Raw genomic sequence first — 23,508 nt, forward strand, 5'->3', positions numbered from 1 at the left:
CAGCACAGTCCACCAGAAAAGAAGAAAGTATCCACTCTTTTAAAGCAACACTGTGGATTCTACAGTCTAGACGATATCAGTCTATCAATTTCAATTATGTATGTCATTGATAGCTGTCCATAAGAAAATAAATCAAAGTATTTACAACATAAATTACTTATCTCTAGTGTCTAGTACCCATTGATTACATTTTTAAAACACTTTATGGTTATACGAATAAGCCTTTGTTATTCGATCATTATATCTTTGCTGCAATCTTAAGAATTAATTTCGAGCGGCTTGATAATACTTCACCTGTAACAAATTACCTCCATTATTTCTCAACATGATCCATAGTGTTTAGCGTCCACTTGCACTAGTTATGATCGTAAACTGATGGAGAAAGGACAGTTACAACTTATAACTATCCCTATCGTTCGGACAAGGCAGAAAATGTCAGCTACAGAGTAGTTGCAGATCGCTCTCTATATTTTCTAACGATAACATAATTGGAGATGTAACCACTGGTAATTTATATCGATAAAACCTCTTATTAATTGATCGATAAGTCCTCCTTCACAATAGATGCAACCTATTTTCACAAAATTAATCATTTGAAAATAACTTAACGGGTCCAATGACAGCTTAATTTTTCCCAGGGATAAACTTGACCTTCACTAGTTGAATTTTTATTGGCTGTCAAGCTGTAGTAATCTTTGCTACTCAGAAGTTGCAGCGTTGGGAACGAGAGGAGGGAAATTTTATCTCCTAACTACCCACAACAGGTACTTTCTCAGTATGAATTTAGTATTCAATCGCAGTAGAGCAGTCGCCTTGGGCGCGGTTCGCGTTCGACTTGGACCTTCGGGGGAAGCAAGGATACTGAATTAATAGATACGACATCACTAAGTCTTGAGTTCTGGTCAAGATAGAAAAAAAAAGATGTTGGCACGCATAATTTCATTAAACAATCGTTTACATAAAGACAGCAGTAAAAAACAAACATAAAAAACTTAGTGCGCCAAAAAGATATGGTACACTCTCTGTCTCTCGAACCTACTCTACTTGAGGTAATATTTTGAATAAGGCAGATGGGATTACAGTAAATTGAAATTTTATCTTGGATAAAATCAGTCTTTATCAAAATTGTTGTAGTGAAGAATGTAATATCTGCCTTGGACGTTTATAAGAGCAATATTTAATGAAATGTCAGTTTAAAAGGTGTTTTTGTTACAAAAGTACTTAAATATTATGTGCATTTAAGAATCACAAACTTACAAGGATAGAAAATAAGTATGGGTATTACCCAAATGGAAATATCTAGAAGGTGGAAAATATTGTAACAAAGATATGAATCTAAAAATAAAACCAATTCATCATTCATATCATCTCGTTAAGAACAGATTCCTCGAACTTAAGTCTCTATCACTATGTTGACTTCAGTCAACAACGTTCATACCGTTCATAACGAACATTAGTTCCACACTAAATATAGTTTATGTTAAAAGTATTGTGTGTCATTTAAAAACGTGCATTGACAAAATCTAAAAATAGCATTTTGGTATGACCTACGCTCATTTCAAAGCCAAATCCAGTGGCTCTACATCCGTGCAGCGTGTACCTGCTATCAGTCACGAGCAAGTAACACAATCAGTCACTTCCTATCGCCGACCTAGGTCAGTCTTGTTATGCGCGCGCGCCGAAACGGCACGTACAAGATGTTTACATTGAACTGATTAGGATGATGTTTTTGATTCTATTGAACTGTAAACTTTTAGACTTTTCTTTGTCTTCCTGGTTAAATAAGATTGCTGTTATTCTCTATACTTTTAGTAGAGCGACCATTTTTAGTTTCCTGAAAAAATTATGACCGTTTTTTTTTTATTAATTAATAAGTAAAAGATAGTAGAAAGTAGCCTGACGGATTAGCAAGCTGAAGTGGCAATGGGCAGGGCACATAGTAGGTACGCAGAATTGACGGCCGATGGGGCAGCAAGGTTCTGGAGTGGAGGCCACGTACCGGAAAACGCAGCGTGGGACGTCCACCCACAAGGTGGACCGACGACCTGATAAAGGTAGCAGGAAGGCGCTGGATGCAGGCCGCTACGCGACCAACCGTGCGGTGTGGAAGTCATTGGGGGAGGCCTATGTTCAGCAGTGGACGTCCTGTGGCTGAAATGATGATGATGAAGTAAAAGATACTTCTAAATTGACCTGAAGATATTTAAAAGTCTTTACACAACCGATTTACTACGACTGAGATTCATCAATAAATCAGACATCTTGAACAACTCAAAGTTTTCAAAGTTCTCAGGTGGGACATGAAAGTCACGTTTGCAAAAATCTACCAAATGTTATTTTAACCATGACCTCTTGTTGCTAGATAGCTGGCCTAACATTAACATCTAACCCCTGAGTTACTGAGACATGTTCGTCCTATACTTTAATCTACTCTGATGTTTTTAATTTAACGAAAAGAATGCGTTTTCGCACTTCGGTAAGTAAAATCGTGTCGAGGAAGTAACTTCAGTTCACACAATTATTGAAATCACTTGATTTGTTCAATGAAATCAATTGAAATCGCACTATAGTAAGACATGATATAAATCAATGCATAATAATAAGTACTAATAACTGAAATACGGAAAATAAACATGTAATTAACGTTTGATTGATTTGTCAGTATTAACATACGTTTGAAGATTGATTTATTATATTATCCTTGTTGTATCACAACTTTTATTTATTCGAATTTAGATTTCGTAAAGTACTGTTAAACACTGCGATAAATGTAGTTTTTTATCATCATCATCATCATCATTTCATCTGTTCGTTTGGTCTCCACTGCAGGATCACGCCGTTTTTAATTTACCAGAGACAAAAGTAGATGAAGTATTATTATTAATTTAATTATATCCTAATTAAGGAATAATTTAGCTTTCTAATAGAGATTTTAAATAAATATGCTCTACACATATTTACATAAATGACATGGATTTGTTTGTGTGTGTTTTATAAACAAAATTACTCGTGATTTAAGATTATTTCTAATCACACCTGATGTTAAGTGAGATGCAGTCTAGAATACCTGCCCTGTAACTGTTTATCATGAGAGAAATTGCAGATTATTCTAAATTACTCATTACAAATGACTTCCTGGAGATTCTAGGTCGCTCAATAAAACTGCTCGCCATGTAAATAATATATGAATCATTATCAATGTCAATCATACCTACCGGAAAGTACTTAGTCATAATTAGTGCTATTCGTTTAGGATACAAGGATAGTTATTATCCTTCTCGTATACAGTATTCTACACGTGTCTTCTCCATAATAGTGTGGGTATATTAATAATGATGGATAGTCTGGTGATCAATGGTAGCGAGTTCGTCTCCCGCTTAGGGCGAAAGTATGACATGACCAACTATGAGCGCAGTTATGGACGATCGTACGTTGATACGTGAAATCATAGTGTATTATCGAAGTATGTTCATTAGTGATACAATGACTATAGTAAAAGCTTAAGTAAATTGAGAGTAGATAATTGGAGTGATCGTTAAAATAATGTATTATTAACCAAACCAATCAACGTCATTCTATTTGTTTAAATATGACTCGATACCATGACTAGTACTCGAAAACCTTCAATTTATTTCCCCATACTTTTTAAGTGTCTTGCATATTCCCCAATTTCCACTTTCAGCGTATAGTACATATGTATCGATAATTTTAATATCGATCACTCGCCAACCCTAAACGTGTATAGGAAAATGCCTCAATGGTGCACTTCCTAACTCCGACCTGAGGTCAAGTCGGTTGAACGCGCGCTGTATAAAGGCCGTATGATTAAGAAGGCATCTGCCCTTTACTTCTTCGTAAACAGGAGGCTCATCAGTCAATCATGTCACAAAATACAAAGGTTTATGAGTATTTTAGTCATGTGAGCAAATGTTATTGACTCTAAAGCCGATACACATGACAGTAAAACCGAAAAGTAGCTTGCAAGGTTGATAATTTTATGCGATGTACTCGCTTGCCAAATCCAGACATGCCGTACCCCTGGGCCACATACATCATTGCGACTATGTAAAAAGGCACCACAATGACAGTTGGTGGAATCAGTGGAACGTACAAGGAACTGGTACGTAAGAGCCAAAAGTGCGTGCTAAGTGCTTTGACTCTTAAGTGTAAGTACCATGTAACTGGCTTGTGTATCGTCGCCTTAACATGGAAGCGTAGTTCATTGTTACCTACGTCATCATCAGTTACTTCATCATTAACAATGCAATTTTGCGTTAATCGATTAGGTATTGGTTTTACCCAACAGTGTTTATTTTTAATCTATGCATTAATAAAACTACAAATAGATTCTAGACTAGAATAATAGTTAATTGGTTTAGGGTCAGTGGGATCCATAATTTTTCTTTTACAATTTTATCTGAATGCAAGTTCTTTGAGGACTCGAAAACTACTAAGCGGATTTTTATTATATTTATTTGTCGCAGACGGTCATGAGTACGGACACTAAAGTGAAACGCAAGTGCGCCACCTAGCGGCGAATCGGCGCAACACCGCTTTGGCGCGCTTCGACAGAGTCGTAACGGTCACGGCGGGACGGATCGAACTCACTTTCGCTCCGGACGCCGACAAGAGAAGACATCGTCACGGAACTGTCCCACGTTTCACCTAGTGCCTATTTTATCGCTCGACGAAGTCTAGATTGTAGTACTAAGTGCTGATTTTGAACTCTGTTTGACGATTATTAAAAGTGTTTGAACACAAGTCTTATTCTCATTGCACGATACCCTATTTCGCCCACAATATCTGAGGTTCGAATCCCTGACGAGCCGACATCAGAATTGGGATCGAATCGTGCAATGAGGATCATTTCGATTTTTAGCTGTGAATGCAGATTTATAGGGCTAAGAAATCCTTAATACACAGTCCAAAAATTTTTGTTCTACGACAAAAATTGACGAAGTTATGGCCAAATTACTAAAAAAGTTCACTGACCGCCCGGCGCGGGACCAATGACGTCACTATATCCGATCAGAACGCTGCCGGCGTACTGCGTGGATAGAAAATATTTTTTTCTAGCCAAACTATCAGTTTTAGAGAAAAACTTGTTATGACATTTATTCATCAGAATAAAGTAAGCTATCGATAGGTAATTTTTAAAAATAGAAATTGTGAAAAATATCGCAAAAAATCCATACGCTCATACGATTCAATGGAACGCGGAGACGCGATTAGGGTCTCCGCGGTGGTATATTTGGCGATTTATTCAAATAAAGTGTTCATAAGTGTTGTTAGAGTCATATCTTCGTCCAAGTAAAATATAAAAATGTATAAGTATTAATTTATTTACTTTTAACAATAAGTATAGCTGAGGCAGATACACTCTGCCTAGGCTACAAGACATTGCTATGAAGATCATTTCGATGTACACGCAATACCTACCTGTTATTTAGTTTTTCTGAGTTAAACCTACGTACCTACCTATCTATTCGCCGTTCCCATGGGCGGGCCAGCTGCTCCCTCCTGGAAATCTATTTAATCTTAGCCTAGAAGCTGGGTATGACTCCCCCGCCCCTCTCCTCTCCCCAGGTCATAAGCTGGGCATGACTTCCCCCTCGGCCAGAAGTCGGGTATGACTTACTACTTACCCCCCCCCCCCCAGGCCAGAACCAGAAACTGGTTATGACTTGACCCCCCCCCCCCCCCCCCTCCCCCCAGGCCAGAAGCTGGGTAAGGCTAGCCCCTCCCCCAGTCCATAAGCATAAGCTAGGTATGACTCCCCCTTGGCCAGAAGCTGGGTATGACCCCCCCCCCCCCTCCCCCCTAGACCAGAAACTGGGTATGACTTGCCTCTCCCCCCCTCTCACCAAGGCCAGAAGCTGGGTAAGGCTTGCCCCTCTCCCCAGGCTATAAGCTGGGTATGACATCCCCCCCCCCCCTCTAGGCCAGAAACTGGGTATTAGCACTCATATTATGTATTATTATGTTCAATACAAACAATCATAAAGTTACACACACCCCAACCGCGTCTTCGCATTCCATCGAATCCTATAAAAATGTGGTTTTTCGACATAGCGATACTTATTTTTCACAATTTTTATTTTTACAAAATTACTGGTCGGTAGGTTACTTTATTTTGATGAATAAATGTTATTAAAAGTTTTTTTCTAAAACTGATAGTTTAGCTGGAAAAAAATATTTTCTATCCCAATAGTACGGCGGTTGCGCTCGATTCGGATATAGTGACGTCACGCGGCCCAGCGTACGTTGACTTTAAGCGGCAAAAACGGCCTATGTTTATTACTTAATATCTTCGTAAGTAATGGTCCGATTTGGATAATTCAAAAAGATATATCTTTCTTATGTCTTAAAGATTAACGTAGATACTAGTTTTATTGAATTTTCTACAACAGTACTGATCCTCATTGAGATCACTTTCAACGATATTGGAACCAACACGCTAATGAAGAGGCCAACATTTGCGACGTGCTAATTTGGACCAACAAAATAAGAACATACCTACCTACTACCGGCAAGCTCCTTTGGCATCCAGGAACCGCTTGCTCGCTGGTCGTTCACTGGGCCTCGACCAATGTCGTCTCACCCGGTGGGCTAGTACCGCGCTGAGGGCGGAACAGTGGTGTCAAAGTCGAGCTGAGGGTATGCCCGGAATATAACTGGCCAGAAGAATGAAGAATCAGGATAGATGACGCGGGGCGACGGTCAAGCTCACAGCGTTGGACCGGCGCGAGACGGCGGTCAAGCTCACAGCGTTGAACCGGTGCAGAACGGCGGTCAAGCTCACAGCAATGGACGGCGGCGGCGGTCAAGTGGAGAACATTGGACCGGCGCGGCGCGAACGAGGTTGCCCGCGAGTACTTTGGATCACAAGGGTGAGCGATATTGTTTTTCATTTGATTCTGGTGCTGAATACTTGTTGTTCTTGGTTAAAGATTATCGCCAAGATTGAGTGGCAGACGTTTCAATAATGTTACAGTAATGACCGGTATAGGTCAAACGCAAGTAGTCAGCACAGAATACATTTTATGTTGTGTAATGATTAACGATCGGATTGGAGGGATGCCCATCAGTCGAGTGCCGATTGATTAGTAATAACGATGATTTGAGTAATGATATTAGTGATGTAGAGGCCACTGAGTGATAGTCACAGGGATGACTACCACTATGTTCGTAATCACAGGGATGATTACATAATTTTGACTTGATGACGGACCATAGACTTTCGACTTATGACGATATCGTGATCACAGGGATGATTGCGATTAGTAATGTAGTCACAGGGATGATTACATTATTTTGAAACCTATAGTCACAGGGATGACTTAGGGTGTAGTGTGCAGTTACAGGGATAATTGCAATAGTAGTCACAGGGATGATTACTTTATTTTGAAACCTATAGTCACAGGGATGACTTGGGGTGTTTGTGCAATTACAGGGATAATTGCAATAGTAGTCACAGGGATGATTACTAGTGAAAGTGATTGTTACAGGGATAACATTCACTTATTTTGAGAGTCACAGGGATGGCTTTCAAAGTTGTGGCACTTACATACCTACTATTCATGATGCTTTCTTTATATTTGACTGAACGGCACTTGTACTTTTTGGCTTTTCTCTAGTATTTTCGTTAAAGTACGTTTTATAGGACAAAGGTAGTTTTCAGTTAATGAATTTTCATGTTTTACCATCTGGTAAAAGGTAGTTGTTTGCAAATTAGTATTACGTCCAATCAAGTGATAATTTAATCTTAATTCAAAATAATTTTTGGTTTGGCTCAGTGGTACAAATGGTATCAAAAAAAAAGGGGCCGTTAAGAACATGCAATAAATTACGTCACGTGCTCAATTACGCGTGACCTCAGCTGAGTTTACATTGAATGAAGATGTTATTGGAAATTATTTCATTCCTAGGTGGTAGGTTCACCACTGATGTGAATATTATCGATACGGACGTACGTGACGGATGTAAATAGACTAAAACTATTAGAATTGCTTAAATAGACTTCCTGAATTCCTTGTCGGTTTACCTTGTAGGTACTCGTTTAGTAGAATACGGGCGGTGAGCTTAAAATAAGATTTCATCTTAGGAAAGTAGCAAGCAGCCTTGCCACTTTGCACTTGCGTACCTACTATTCATGATCAATTGAGAAGAATGCCATAGGGTTATGTAGGTACCAGTCTAAAGTTGAAGTCGAGGTACGTACTGATCACAGTTGTGGTGATGATGATTATTTTTTCTGTAATGGGAACTCGAGTTTGCTCTTGAGCCGTAAATCGTGGTGTGTAGTCGGTGAGTGATGCACACGGTGGCAGAGGACGTGGTCTTGGTAGACCGTAGTGTGTAGTCCGTGGGTGATGCACACAGTGTTGTGATGGTACTTAATGGTACAGTTTCAGTAATGGTGATTACTGTGGCATATGGAGATACTCGAGTGTCCTACGAATTTATTAGTGACTAACATTATTGAAGTGTTGAAGTTAATGATCATGTTACATAGCCCTGGCTACTTCTATGTTCTTGAATGTTGAGTGTCGATTTTAGAAAATAATTAGAATTGAGTTAGTTTACTTTCATGTTTTAATAGCAGTGATTGTGGTAGCGATTGGTAGTGTAATTATGAACATTGGATTGCAATGAAATTAGAACGCCTGAGGTAGACGTGTCTAATGTAGTACAAAAATGCTAGATAAAGTATTTGGTAGATGAGTGTACTTGATGGAGGTACATTGCTTTTTCATGGATGATAATGAATCCCCTACATTCATATGGACATGGACCTTAAACCAGTTGTAGGATTAGTCGATCAAAACTCAATTATTTTAAAGTTACTTTTCTCAGTATCGTAGTATGCAAGTCGCTCAGATTGCTTGCATCTCCCGTGCATTCGTAGTCGTAAGCGTAAATCGGGCCTGATTTCCCGTAGCAGTCCGGCCATGACTGTGAATGGCATGCGTTTGGCGGGGAGGTGTAAACGATCGCTGTGAGTCCACCGGATTGTTTGTATTCGGGTACCGGAGGGAGGTAGCCCATGATTGTGTTGTATTTGGGTACTGGATGAAAGTAGCCCATGATGTGTTGTATTCGGGTACCGGAGGGAGGTAGCCCATGATTGTGTTGTATTTGGGTACTGGATGAAAGTAGCCCATGATGTGTTGTATTCGGGTACCGGATGGAGGTAGCCCATGTTTGTGATATGGTGTAAGAAACAATCGGATGGAGATGAAGAGTATTGTTTACTGCTTTGCTGACCTTAGTTATTATGATGATGTAGTTTATTGAGTTTTGATGGACCTTAATCTCTATTGTGTTTTTATAATGTATCAAGCGATCGCTAGGTAGATAGTAGCGTACGTGCCTCGCTGTATCGCACCTGCCGCGTTTCCGAATAGTCATCCGTTAAAATCTAACTGATCGTTGATTATTTCGTATTAAATTCTAATTGATTGTGGGAATAGACGGTCTATACTGCAAATAGAGACGAATATTTCGAGTTTTCCCGCCATGTCAGACCCACTTTATAATGAGTCAACCCATCTACCTTCGTTTCAAATTGTGGAAATCTATGATGGTGACCGTTATGTTTTAAGATCCCTTATTAACAAACGTGTATTGAGTATTCACATGATCGTGTTAGGAAGACCCCTGAAGGCCCAGTACCTATTGAGATTGTGAGGGAAACGAGTTGGATGACTAAGTTCCATCTAATTAATTACAAGCACAGGTTTCTCAATTGTTTGGTCGGAGATTGTACCAGGATGCCGTAGCCGTAGCCTATTAGAAACTGGTATCTGCTCTAAGTAGTCCGTGGGAATTCGGTAGTGCGATAGTTCTGGGTGGTGCAGTAGGATCTGGCAGTGTGTAGCTAAGATCATAAAGTCATTGGTTGATTGACTTAGGCTCCCGAGGTAGGGTAGCAAAATGTGGACTGCGATTGTGATACCTGGGACTCATTCAATTTTTGAAGTAATTTTTGGTAATGATGATTTACCACATGGTCTTAGTGACTTCAATGTAGCAATTATTAGGAATTGTGAATAGTAGTGATTGGATTCCTTAAAGCTAGGTAGTTTCTAATAGATAGCTATGGTTACTAGTTAGAAACACTAGACATCTACTTGGATGGCTTTTATTTGGAAGAGTGGATAGAGTATAGTAAACTAGTAGTAGAAAGAGTAACTAGTTGTAGAAAGAGTAACTAGTTGTAGAAAGAGTATCTAGTAGTACTGAAAGTTTAGTTTCCTCATTTCTGAAAGCACATAAGTTGCTTGAAATAGGATTGGCCGAGCGGATACTGTGCTGTTCTTTTGGTTTTTTTCAGATGATCACACGAGGACGTGTGACACGCAGGATGGCCGTGTCGCAGACGGTCATGAGTACGGACACTAAAGTGAAACGCAAGTGCGCCACCTAGCGGCGAATCGGCGCAACACCGCTTTGGCGCGCTTCGACAGAGTCGTAACGGTCACGGCGGGACGGATCGAACTCACTTTCGCTCCGGACGCCGACAAGAGAAGACATCGTCACGGAACTGTCCCACGTTTCACCTAGTGCCTATTTTATCGCTCGACGAAGTCTAGATTGTAGTACTAAGTGCTGATTTTGAACTCTGTTTGACGATTATTAAAAGTGTTTGAACACAAGTCTTATTCTCATTGCACGATACCCTATTTCGCCCACAATATCTGAGGTTCGAATCCCTGACGAGCCGACATATTGTTATTCAGTAGTTACAAGAAAGTCTAAGGTACATTTATACCAAAAATCGATTTACTCATAATCATTAGGCAAATTGAGAATTTGTGGCTAAACATCACAGATGAAAATCTAAGTATCTATATTAATATTATAAAACTGGAGCAGACCAGAGACCATATAGGAATACGCACATAAGATGGTAGAGAAGTTACTAATAAAACGTAAAACGTTATAACAATACAAATAACGTTTAACGTTACAAGGTTACGACCGATCTGCAGGCCGATGGCAATTGACAAGGTAACACTTGTGGTAATTAATATTAGTTTTGTTAATTGACAGCAACATTTGTCTGTGGTGTGTGGCCGTATACGCAGCAAAGTCACGCAAAGTTCTTTTGTTGTTCTCACGTTTAAATGGTAACATGTTTTGAATTTTTTGAATAAAATTTGCATGTTTTGCCATTTTCAATGCCATTTCTTCATTCTTCATCAATTTACTAAGATTTTTTATCGTCATAAAATAAAATGTTTAGGCTCCACTTAAAGAATTAAGATTTCTTGAATTCTTGATATGTCAGCAAGTATATCAATGTAAGCCTATAATATTTAAATTCAATCAAAGCATAGTAAGCCAAGCTGTTAATTTTTTGATTTAAAATTCTCGACCAATCCAATCCAATTTGCCTAGGTATCTACTTGATAAGTTACTTGGAGGTGGAATTATCCTTAGATGGGGCACATTAAGCGAATGTAAGTGATACATACTAATTGCTTTTTAGCCAATTTTCACATTTCCCGTATAAGGCATTTCGTGCCACTCTATTTAGACAAGTTTCTATGTAGAGACACGGAATAGATGCCTGTAGAGCGTATATTATGTATGCAGTAGACTTTTAAGTTGTTGATGTTCTGGTTTCAATTCAAAAAGTTATTTAATCTTAAACTGCACATAAAACAATAAAAAATATAAAATAATTATGAATCTCTACACTGAAAACGAATCTATTATGTAGGTGTTTTGTTAAAAAAAAAACAGGTATTTATTGAAAATAAAGAGGAGGGACTGATATTTTATTTATTTAATAAATTATACCTCCTGTGCTAATACTGCGTGATTCGCTGGTTACGAATATATCGACATATGTATTTATAGTTTTTGTTATATTTGCAAAGCCAGTCACGCTGGTTCTACAAATTACACAATCAAAATGATGCAACACTGTGTTACTATAATAAAATATGTATCTCTGCATCTAAACTGAATACCAATATCGGTGTCGCTAGTGTCGCGGGAATTTCTACCGGAAGTGTCATGGCGGCCGCGCGAGACGCGAAGGCGCGTGCGCAAGGCAGGCCACTTTCGTGTGGGGCCATGAAACTAGTTGTATACCTAAGTAAATATAAATAATTTATATGTATTAATGGAATCAATACATATTATTATCACGGGTCATAGGATGGCACACGATGCAATGAGGTGACTATTTCATGTAATATTTCATGGAAGAATTCAAGACAAATCAGTTATTTATTTCCTATTTACTCGATCAAATCGACAGAGACAATTTCTTACCGATACGACAATTGAGTCATAACTTCATAAGGTAATGAACAGAAATGATGAATGATCAGATCATAAAACCTTGAATATAACGTAAAAGGAAAATTCAAATGCAATTTATCTTAATATTTATTAACAAACTTTGTACCTAATTTTAATTCTTTGATTTTTTGTATAAGTTAAAAGCCATTATTGAAATTATATAAATTTCCTTATTTTGGATAATTCATATTATTGTTATTTGCAACTCGCGTACCTCATGGCCCCACAATGTTGTATGTCAAAGTACGTCCTTATGCGCAAACGTTGCTCTTTGTAAGAATATGCAGTTTTAAGCTTTTAAGTTTGACGTTATTTGAGATAATTACAATGTATTTTACCTCTTTCGGTGAATTCTTACATTTGTAATAGCTAAGTTTATGAAGGACACATGCGTAGTAGAACCCCTAAAGCGGTAGGCCCTTTACCCTATGTACAGTCGCGGAATGAAAAGGTTCGTCAGTTTTCAAATTGATTCCTTCAACGAATCGCGAGCACATATTACCTTTTGAAACTATGTTACAGAATAATCTCGAGTTAGAGAAAATAATCTTTAACTGTTCGTCAGTAAAGTTCAAAATTATTCAGATCAAAGTTGTTTGACGATTTATCTTGTCAAGAAGATTATTATCTATCTATCTATCTATACTATATACTATATACTTATACTATATTACTATATAATATATAATATAATATTATAAATGCGAAAGTAACTCTGTCTGTCTGTCTGTCTGTGTCGTTTTCACGCCTAAACGCCACCAAACCGATTTTGATGAAATTTGGCATAAAGATAGTTTGAGTCCCGGGTAAGGACATAGGATAGTTTTTATCCCGGTTTTTGAAACAGGGACGCGCGCGATAAAGTTTTTCTGTGACAGACAAAATTCCACGCGGGCGAAGCCGCGGGCGGAAAGCTAGTGATTGATAAACTAAAACCTTCTTGTTGGTTCAACCTGCCATTATTATTTCTATTAAATAAAAAAAAAAACTATTGTCAATTGGTCAATGTCATCATTGCATTGCACTGATGGGATAGAAAAATAAACAAGCAAAACCTTATTCGTAAGCAAACGTCATATTTATGTAAATGTTAGCAGCACTGTTTCTTGCACTGTTATGTTGGCAGGTTTGAATTTACAGTACCTAGTGCAAGCGAAAACCGACACTAAGGTGACGAACCTTTTCATTCCGCGACTGTACCTACTACTTTTTACACGTCACGTCTCGTCACGCATTCGAGACCCTTAATGCTAAGCTGTGAAAAAGCAATTTGGGCAAGTGCAAGGCAAGTCAGTTAAGGCGCTTCTTGGCCATTTAACAAATTGATGTAAGTTCATTTCATTTCAGTTATTCATTTTGCTGGAATGTATTCACTGTATTTATTCGAGTCGTGTCTCGCCACTTCGTCACGTAGTTATCACGTTAATTTGCGAAATAAATATTTGATTTTTCAAAGAGGATCCTGACCGGCTCGTTTGAGCCTCCACTAAACCCACAGCATTAATAAACTGCGCTAAAATTTTAGAGTTAAGTCAATATTTTGCTCAAATGTTGAGGAGTTAACTTATTTGCGTTTATTGTTTCAGGTAACGTGTTAAAGAGAATGGAGTTTGTTTACGAGGACACTAATTTGTAAGTAGTGTACTAAGTTAGTACTAATTTAATGACGAGTAACATAATATTATCCTATTATTTTTAACTTAATTCTTTTTTCTACACAAAGGCGATAATAGCTTAACGGTGTCGATGTCGGACTAGTCGATTCGAGATCCGAGGAACGCTGGTTCGTACCTTATCATCCGCTGGACTATTTTAAGTGAGCTAAACTCTCCTATAGCCAAAAGACGTAGCGTGGGCAGGCCTCCCACAAGGTGGACCGACGATCTGGTAAAGGTCGCGGGAGGTGCCTGGATGCGAGCGGCGCAGGATCGGTCCTCGTGGAAATCCTTGGGGGAGGCCTTTGTCCAGCAGTGGACGTCTTTCGGCTGAAACGAACGAACAAAAACTCTCCTAACACAAGCATAAAGCAAGAGTGGTTAGCGGGATAAGTACTAATTTTTGCAATGCAATTTTAATGACTAAAAGAAGGGTTAAAGACACCAACTGCCTTCAACTCTCAACAATTTAATAAAATAAATATTCATTTATTTGTCTATTCATAATATTGAGATTAGTTTACCATTTAGAACCGCTTAGTAAAATATGCGGTCATCCATCCGAGAAACGCGTGATCGATCCATTCACGTGGGTACTACGACATGATCAACATATTAAATAAGCTGGATTCTGTTCATTTGGTTTACTCCAAAAGAGTTGAAATCTTGTGCCTATTTAAATAAATCAACATGTGACGCAATAGCAATAAATTGTCTACGACTGTCAGTGTGTCTCGTGATGAATTTAATTTTTAAACAAGCAATTTTTAATGTACTTAGAAAAAGAGGAGGTTCTATTTTCCTTGTGTTCTGTATTATTTAGTTTAGAGTATTTTTTTCGGAACTGTGCACGTTTTTGGTGATAAGCGACCAAACATTATCTTATTATTCGTTTCTTGTGTTCTGTATTGTATAGAAGTATTTTTTCCGAACTTTGTGCACGTAAATTGTAAAAAGCAAACAAACATTATCTTATTATTACGCCTAGATAGGTATACTCGTACCTAGATAGAAATAACTGCAAATAATGACGCAGTAAGTTGATGAGACTATGTGGAATGGAAGGCGACTTCCCCGTCCACATAATATTTACAAAATCGCCAGCTTGTCCACAGCTGGACATAGACCTCCCTGAATGTTCGTCACTTACCTGCATTCTCGACTATTTTTCAACTGACTATCCACTTTTCACAAAATATCGCCAATTTCGCTAGAGGGCGTCCCACGCTTGGCGACAGTTCAAGAACTCGTTGAACCCATAAAAATAAGATTTTCTTACACTCACTACGCCCAGTAAGTTATTTAATAGTTGTAATGCCTTTTTTACTACAACAGGGAAGCTCTTTGACTGCATCTCACCTGATGGAAAGTGATGATCAAGCCAAAGATGGCAGCGAGTTTCACCCGGAATACTCAAACAGATGGCTATCTTACCTCTAACAACAATACTGTTGACATTGTTGCTATCGCGAAAGACTTAGGCTGAGTTGCACCAACTAACTTTAACCGTAACTATAACAATAACCGGTGTCTTTGTATGAAATTTCAGAGATTTTTGACATTTGTTAAAGTTAAAATAAGATGGTGCAACTAGCCAGGCGGACTCTACATTTATTAATTAAGCTTTATTAAATAGGGCACCTACTTAAAAATGTTTTGAGCGAATATTTCCCGGACCTGTCCAGTTTTTGCGTCATAACCGATATTTCGTGTGATCAATACTTGAGCATTTAGGTATGAAATGCTAAATAGAGCGATAGATACGTAAATTAGTTTAAGATAACAAAAGAAGTCACGATTTCTCGTGTTATGAGAGTTTTCAATCAGCGTAATACAAATAACAGACGTTCGGAATATTTCCGTATTTTTTTGTATAAACAAAGTGGTCATAATATTAAAATAGAAAGACCTAAGTTCATACTAAGTAGAGAATGAGCATTCTCAAGTTTAAAATCTCAAATCAGAAACCAGGGGTTAATGACCTTGTAAAGAAGGCGATTTTCCAAAAACTTCTAATAAATAAAAAATGCTGAAAAAAAAAATTTGTATATTATGTAAACTGGCATAATGCAAGATGTTACAGTAAAGAACAAACAGTTAATAAACAATTTTTTATAGTAAATGTTATTGTTTGGAAAAACCTCAGTTAATCATTAAACTTGATAGTTACATAAACAAGTGCGTAATATTTGTGTTTGAGTAAATTGACATACTTATACTAATCTAACTACGTAGGTACCTATTGGCAACCCAGTCATTTGGGTCAACGCATTATATTACTCAGTTCATTGTAGTAATTAAATTCATTATTTACGACTGTATTTAAAAATGCAAATAATAATAAAAACTTCTAATAAAACTTAAGAATGAATTCTTCCGATTCTAGCAATAATTAAGTTTGAACCATATGTGAAAATCAAATAAATTGTACATTAACTTACCTACTTATTTAATACAGTATTATACAGTATAATACTTATACTCGCAGAATTGCTAAAATCAAGTGGCAGTGGGCGGGGCACATAGCTCGTAGAGACGATGGCCGTTGGGGCAGGAAAGTTCTCGAGTGGCGACCACGGGCTGGAAGACGTAGCGTGGGCAGGCCTCCTACTAGGTAGACCGACGATCTGGTAAAGGTCGCGGGAAGAGCCTGGATGCGGGCAGCGCAGGACCGTTCATTAAGGGGAGGCCTTTGTCCAGCAGTGGACGTCATTTGGCTGAAACGAACGAATACTTATACAAAGTTCAATTGAAAAACGTGTGTATGCCAAACAATAGAGACTTTAGACATTTGCAAATACACTAAAGATTTTTCCTCCTTATTCGGCAAAATATTGACAAACTGACACATACATCACATTCATCTACCGTCACTTTATGACTACCTCTCTGTCTATATGCAGCACATCAATTTAAACATTTTTGTTGCAATATATCTTCTATTATAATGACATAAGATGCCAATTCTCCAGCTTGATGTGCTATCTTCTTACGTTAGTCAATTAACGTTGCATTCATAAATGTGCCAATAATGCATATTCAAATGGGACTTTACCTTTTCATAATCGAGAAACTGTAAATAATAAAAAACAGGGAAAGATGATGATGAGACGAGACTTTGTTACGAGGAAAATTCTATGTAAACTGAAGCCAAGTACAGGCTTCATCTCGATTCATCAATGTAGTTAGATTGATGTGAAAGAGTTTATTTAAAAAAATACATCTAATAAGCATTTTTCTTCAAACAAGAATGGATTCAAACCTTTGAAAATTACTTATGTAAACTAATGGACGTATTTGATGATCAACCACGTTCGCGTTATGGAAGCTACTCGTAAGGTGGAATCGCTTCCTTCCGAGCGGGTGTGCTCGGGGACCAAGATCCTTCTTCTTCTTCTTATTCGTTACGCTCTTGGCATAGCGGTCGTGGTCACGTTGAGGCGTTGTTGACATCGGTTGTAGAGGCGGATACAACTCTCCGCACGATCTCCCTCCATCTCTCTCTATTGGCAGACTGTCTGGTGCAGACACATAAACCGTCTCCCACTGCTGCTTTCACTTGGTCGGTCCAACGCATTGGTGACCTGCCACGCGATCGGGTTCCTTCGACTTTTCCCTGGACGACCAGTCGTTATATGGAGTTGTCATCCCGCCTCGAGACATGTCCGAAGTATTGCAGTATGCGCGACTGTACTACGGTTGATAAACGCTGAGTGACACCGATCTCCTGGGGTATGGACACATTGGTACGGAACTCTGACCAAGATCCGGTTGTAGACCATTTTGATTTTCTACATACATTGTACTAGTTGGGGTAGTAGAGGAGATGAATGGCTGCAATGGAAGTAAATTCCCAAAGTAATATTCTCAGAAGTGTCAAGTCAATATTTATCATCATTAAAAAATAAAGTTCCAATTTTCCTCATTAGCTGCATACATGAATATAATCCGTCATGAGCATGACATCAGTTGAAAAATCTATTTAGGTTCAACATCATCGTTGAACTCCTTCGATTTACTACTATAAATTATATTAAAGTAGATCCTTCCTGGTAGTATAAACAAAGACACATCTATGTAATACTATCGTATCTAATTTAGTTGTAATAGATGATTTATTGGAACAAAAATATTAATGTTTAGCTCTTATGGGACATGTAATGGCATATAAGATTAATTTATTTTATTTTATTTATTAGTCTTTTCTTTTTTTCTTTTTAGTTTGATGATTTGTGAGTACTAGGTATTTATAAAGTCTATGCAAATACAGAAATTTTGACTTTGATTTAAGTGTTCTTCAAAGTATTTATTGTTAGCTATTTTACTCTACGTGTGTGGTATTAAATGTAAATAAACGCCCCATAAATAACGTATTTACCTTCTTAATCCTGATGGGTTGATTAAATATTAATTTACAACGAGTTTATAATAAAATTCTGAGTACTGTTAACCTGTTATTTTAATTACATTAATTAATCACAGATCTTTGAGATCACGTTACTAGTTCAGCAAACATCACAAAAAACTTGTTTACCAATAGATTGTTTTTTGTATTGATACAGAATCTGTTTTCTATTTAAATAATGTACTATGTATAAAAACAAACGTATCAAAATATGTCCGTCTAATAATAAGTTGACACTGTGTAAATTTCCATGGAAAGTTATATTTAGATTCATCTCTAGAGGTCATTTTAGGATCACACTTATTCTGTAATTATGTAATGACTCATGTTTTAAAAATACACCTGTATCATCATCATTATCATTTCAGCCATAGGATGAACAAAAGCCTCCCCCAATGACTTCCACATCGCACGGTTGGTAACGGTCTGCATCCAGCGCTTTCCTGGTACCCTTATCAGGTCGTCGGTCCACCTTGTGGGTGGACGTCCCACGCTGCGTTTTCCGGTACGTGGCCTCCACTCCAGAACCTTGCTGTCCCATCAGCCGCCTGTTCTGCGTACTATGTGCCCTGCCCATAACACCTGTATACCTACTTAATAATAAGTAGAGAACAGGAAGACATACTTAACTGGTTGTTATTTCAAATATTACAATACAATTCTAATAATTTTCCGTTCCTGCCAAATTATTGTGACCTCCATCCAACAGGTCAAACATTCGTCCTTAATTTTCCATGTCGCCGCTGTAATACAAAAGAAATAATCAGATAATTCGGCTTATAATCATGCATTATCATGGCTGCCCTTTGTGCAGTTTGACAGTGTGTGATTACTATGACGCAGGTCGTAAAAAAGTCTGGTTAAGTGAGAGCTTTTTAAGTGCATTATCAATCTTCTCTTACTGATTTGCGAGTCAGGGTTCTTAATCAGAATTATTCCACTTTCAAACTTATACTCTACCTAATTATCAATATCATAATCATTACAACTACTGGACGTCCACTGCTGAACATAGGCCTCCCCCAATGATTTCCAAATTGGCCGGTTGCAAGCGGCCCGCATCCAGCGCCTGCAACCTTTAGAAAGTCATATCATCATAATATACTTACTTAACTTCCATTGCTGCGACATTACTTTTTAAGTACTAATGATAAATGTGTGATGTTTATTGTCCGTGGTGCATATCTTTTCATAAAGGTTACTAAACCTTTGTTTGTCACCTCACCTGTCATCCGCTTTGCAATGGAGGGAAGTCAAACCTTAACCCTTAAATGGTTTCTGTCCGTTATAAAGGACATGTCAAACAATTGCCTACAGAATCTAAATTAAAGCAATTTATCGACTTTCAAGGGATATTTTATAAAAAGCATGATATTTTTTGTGAAACACGGGGCAGTAGTTCCATAAAAAACCGCGAATTTTAAAAATTAAGACAGTTGAATAACTGCAACAGCAAGGTCAAGTTTTCGCTGTTGATAAATATGGCAACACTGTGGGTATTACACTTGTTCTTGTGCTTTATTGACTGATTTTAGAATATTAACGAATAAAACTGACGATTATTGCCAAAACTGTAAAAAAATATCGATTTTTTTTCATTCATTTCAAGGTTACAAATGTTATGTCACTTAAAACGGACAACGCCATGTATCAGTAATAAATACTCATGTTGATTTTTAGACATTTTTACCCCATTTCCCCCTTTTAGGGGTTGAATTCTGAAATAACCTGAAACACGTGTTTATTAATTTATCCATAGGAGTACTCCTGTGAAGTTTCGAATTAAATAGTGCAACTAATTTTGTTTCGCCCTACAAACTTTAGACCCCCATTTCACCCCCTTAGGGGATAATTTTGGAAAAATCCTTTCTGATAACACCCTTAGACCCTAATAAGGAATCTAAATGCCAAAATTTGTGTCTTTATACCCACCGGTTTGGGATTTATGTTGATATATCAGGCAGTCAGATTCTCTTTTTATATGTCTGGGTATTTTTTGATAAATTTATGTAAAATCAACAGTTAATAGTCCGGATGGATTGCAAAAGGCTCTGGATTAGCCAGAGGCTGATTATCAGGGTTTCCTGTATTGTTATTAATAAAAGTTGTTTTACGTTTGTTTTCCTAAACTGGCAATGTCCGCCCTAAGTGACATGGATGTAATGCTAAATAATTGGCAATGTCCGTTTTGAGTGACATGTCATAACTTCTATACTAATTGAAATTTTTTCAAAAAGAAAATATTTTTTTCTTAATCTATCAAAACAATACCTAAATCCTAAATTTGACCATTTTTGAAGCAAGGGTTCAATGAGTGCCAATTTAAGGGTTAACTTCGAACTGCTCCTATGTTCTTCTGATTAATTTAGTTGCGGGTCCAATGACAGTTTAACTTTCCCCCGGGACAAACTTGACTTTCACTGGTTGGGTTTTTATCGGCGGTCAAGCTGTGGATCCTGTACACAGGAGTTGCAGCGGAGGGAACGAGAGTTGGGAATAATCCCATAATGTTAGCAAATTAGCACTTCTTACCATTGCTGCCTCTTACAAACGCCTCTTCATCTGCCATCATCGCATCATCATCATCATCAACAGCCGTTTACAGTCCACTGCTGCCATCGCATCGTCTGTGATGTATTGAGTCATATTGAGAGCGATCGTGAGAGATGTTGTGGTATTTAATAAAGTTTATAATTAACGTCAGATTTCACACTGCGAGTAATATATAAAATTATTCTGTTTTAGCAACCACAGATCTTCTGGACATGATTGTCAATATACAACTGGATTTGTTCGACTAATGAAGAATCTTCTTAATTTATTTTTATGTCAGTAATATTGCCGTATCGGAACTTGGTACACCTTGCCTTAACTGACATCACAAAAAAATCAACAGATTATAGGTAATCACGAAATTAAACATTTTCCAAGCACTACCTACAGTACCTCTAGCATGAACAACTTTCGTCTTCGAATCGTTTGCGTACTGGATAAAATTCGATACTCAATCTTCGAATTAAACGATAACGTGACAATTTTCATTCTCAAAATAAGTTTTGTGTAACCACATCTCATACTAAGTTCACTTTACGACACGTTCACAAGGGCGCTGTTATAGTTTTCATACTAAATCTTTTGATGGCGTTTCGATTCGAGTACGCAAACGATTTGAACTCGAAAGTTTTTCGTGCTAGCCGTACAGGTTAGAAGTCTAGCAGTGAACTATGTTTCCAAACAATAAACAATTACACAGCTGAAAGCAACATGACCGTTAATACTACAAGCCTTCTTATAAGGACCTAAAAACAAAACACGGCGATACCACGGATAACTAACTATGCCGCCGAGACAAAAGAAACGCATTCGATTCATAAACAATCGTTATCAGGTCGACCGCGGCCGATTTATCAATCGGATGCATGTGGTTCGAACGTGCATTCAAGCCTTACGCATAAGTTGCTCGAGAAACCTGCTTTATAAGTCGATATCGAAAGTGTAACTTGTAGAATTATCGATTTAAAAATAATAGACTCTACACGAATGGCCAGATTTCACAAAATCCTTGTACCTACAATTCTACCTTAGCTACTAGACCCCATGTTAAGCAAAGAACAAAATGAAGATTATCCATTGCAGGATATAAAGCACTTTCTTGAAACTCCAAATTTACTTCTATCCTGTGTGCCATTTCAATTTGTTCCTATTAGCACTGACAGCTTCGCACACCGGTCATTACCTAAATCTTTCGAATTCGATTTAATTGCTTCGAAAACACATAAATCATCACTCATTCAACAAGTCGCCACCATTAGTGATAACCTCCCACCGCAAATACGGCGCTAAACAAAAGGAAACAGTCGAATAGCGTTTACAAACACGCGTTATCAGCGTTCGATTCTCGGCTGCACTTGGATTCGATCGCGGTGACGTCACGCTGGCCGCTAGCCAGATTTTCCGGCGAAGCCTTCGCCCTGCAAACTCGATCGACTACGTAATTGCGACCGTAAACAAAAGCAAGCGGCATTCGCGCGTGGAGCACCGAGCGCGACGCACGCCGCGACAGGTAGTGCCTTATCACTCCTCGAGATGCAATCGTGATACGTCCAACAAGTGATAAATGACTCCTTATCGACCGAGATTGTGAATTGCTCTTGACATTGCCGCGTTGTTTCATCTGTGAGTTTTAAGTGTTTCAACTGTGATTTCAACAATTAGAAGTTGATGAATATTCATCTCATTATTTACCCGGAAAACGCGTTATCTCCAGTTATTGTTCTGGAATCATTGTTATGCTGATTCTAGATGTGAAGCGCTAGGATTGTTACACGTAAATAGAATAAACGAGTTGAGAATTAGCGGAAATGACGATTCAATTACACTGTCATTTAGGGTTACCGCGTTTTCTTTTTACCGACTCTGTATTAGTGGACGTAACGTGGATAGTTACGTTTTAGAGTTAAATTTGAAATAATAGTTTCCAGTGCGAGTTATTATTGTGACTTGGAATCATCATTCACGAGGTCTGTTTAACTTTTTTCTGTCTCATTCAAGGATAGGCTGTCAACCGCGACAGCAAGATTTTCCGAGTCACGTGGGGAAATAAAAAGCGGCTCTTCGTCTTGTCTATGTAATTAACCGTACATCGCTTATAAAGTATCCAATATCAATTAACCGGACAGTTAATTTCCACATAAATGATATACGGGGTTTAATATCGTTTACTAATTTGTAGATAGTGTACCGTAAATACTTGTTAAGTAATTTTGTTAATTGGTCCAGTAATCCAGTAATATGATTAATCGTTTAATTGGTTGTTTGTTTTTTTTATGTCTCATATTTGTGTCAATATTGAAGTTGGAATTGGCCTACATTATATAACTGTCAATTTACTCGTGCAGCGCAATCCCAGTGTCAGACTACTGTTAAAAAAAATATTGAAAAGTACACGATAATTTTCTTTAAAAAGCAAACAGAATATCTTCTAATGCGGGCAAACAACATGTGACCAGTGACACTGTACTGACGTATAGATAACCGCTGTTAAAACAGTATCAATTAAGATCTTAAACGTCTGTTTATTTTTAACCCACTTGAGCACGAGGTGTTTAGATTGAATGAGGATATTCCATT

The 23,508-nt window shown here is 37.8% G+C and overlaps 1 protein-coding gene across 3 annotated transcripts in view; it reads left to right on the plus strand.

Annotated features, from left to right (window-relative positions):
- The window catches only part of LOC135073978 (uncharacterized), a 287,319-nt gene that overhangs the window by 85,500 nt on the left and 178,311 nt on the right, over positions 1-23,508 (plus strand). Inside the window, exon 1 of one of the 3 annotated variants that reach the window (XM_063968260.1) lies at positions 22,414-22,554. The exons of the other annotated variants lie outside the window; for them this stretch is intronic. The gene's annotated coding sequence lies outside the window, so the exon portion shown is untranslated. Of the gene's footprint in view, positions 1-22,413; positions 22,555-23,508 lie in introns of those variants that run through there. 3 annotated transcript variants of the gene reach the window in all.

Source organism: Ostrinia nubilalis, chromosome 8, assembly GCF_963855985.1.
Source record: "Ostrinia nubilalis chromosome 8, ilOstNubi1.1, whole genome shotgun sequence".
In the NCBI taxonomy this organism is placed as follows: Eukaryota; Metazoa; Arthropoda; class Insecta; order Lepidoptera; family Crambidae; genus Ostrinia; species Ostrinia nubilalis.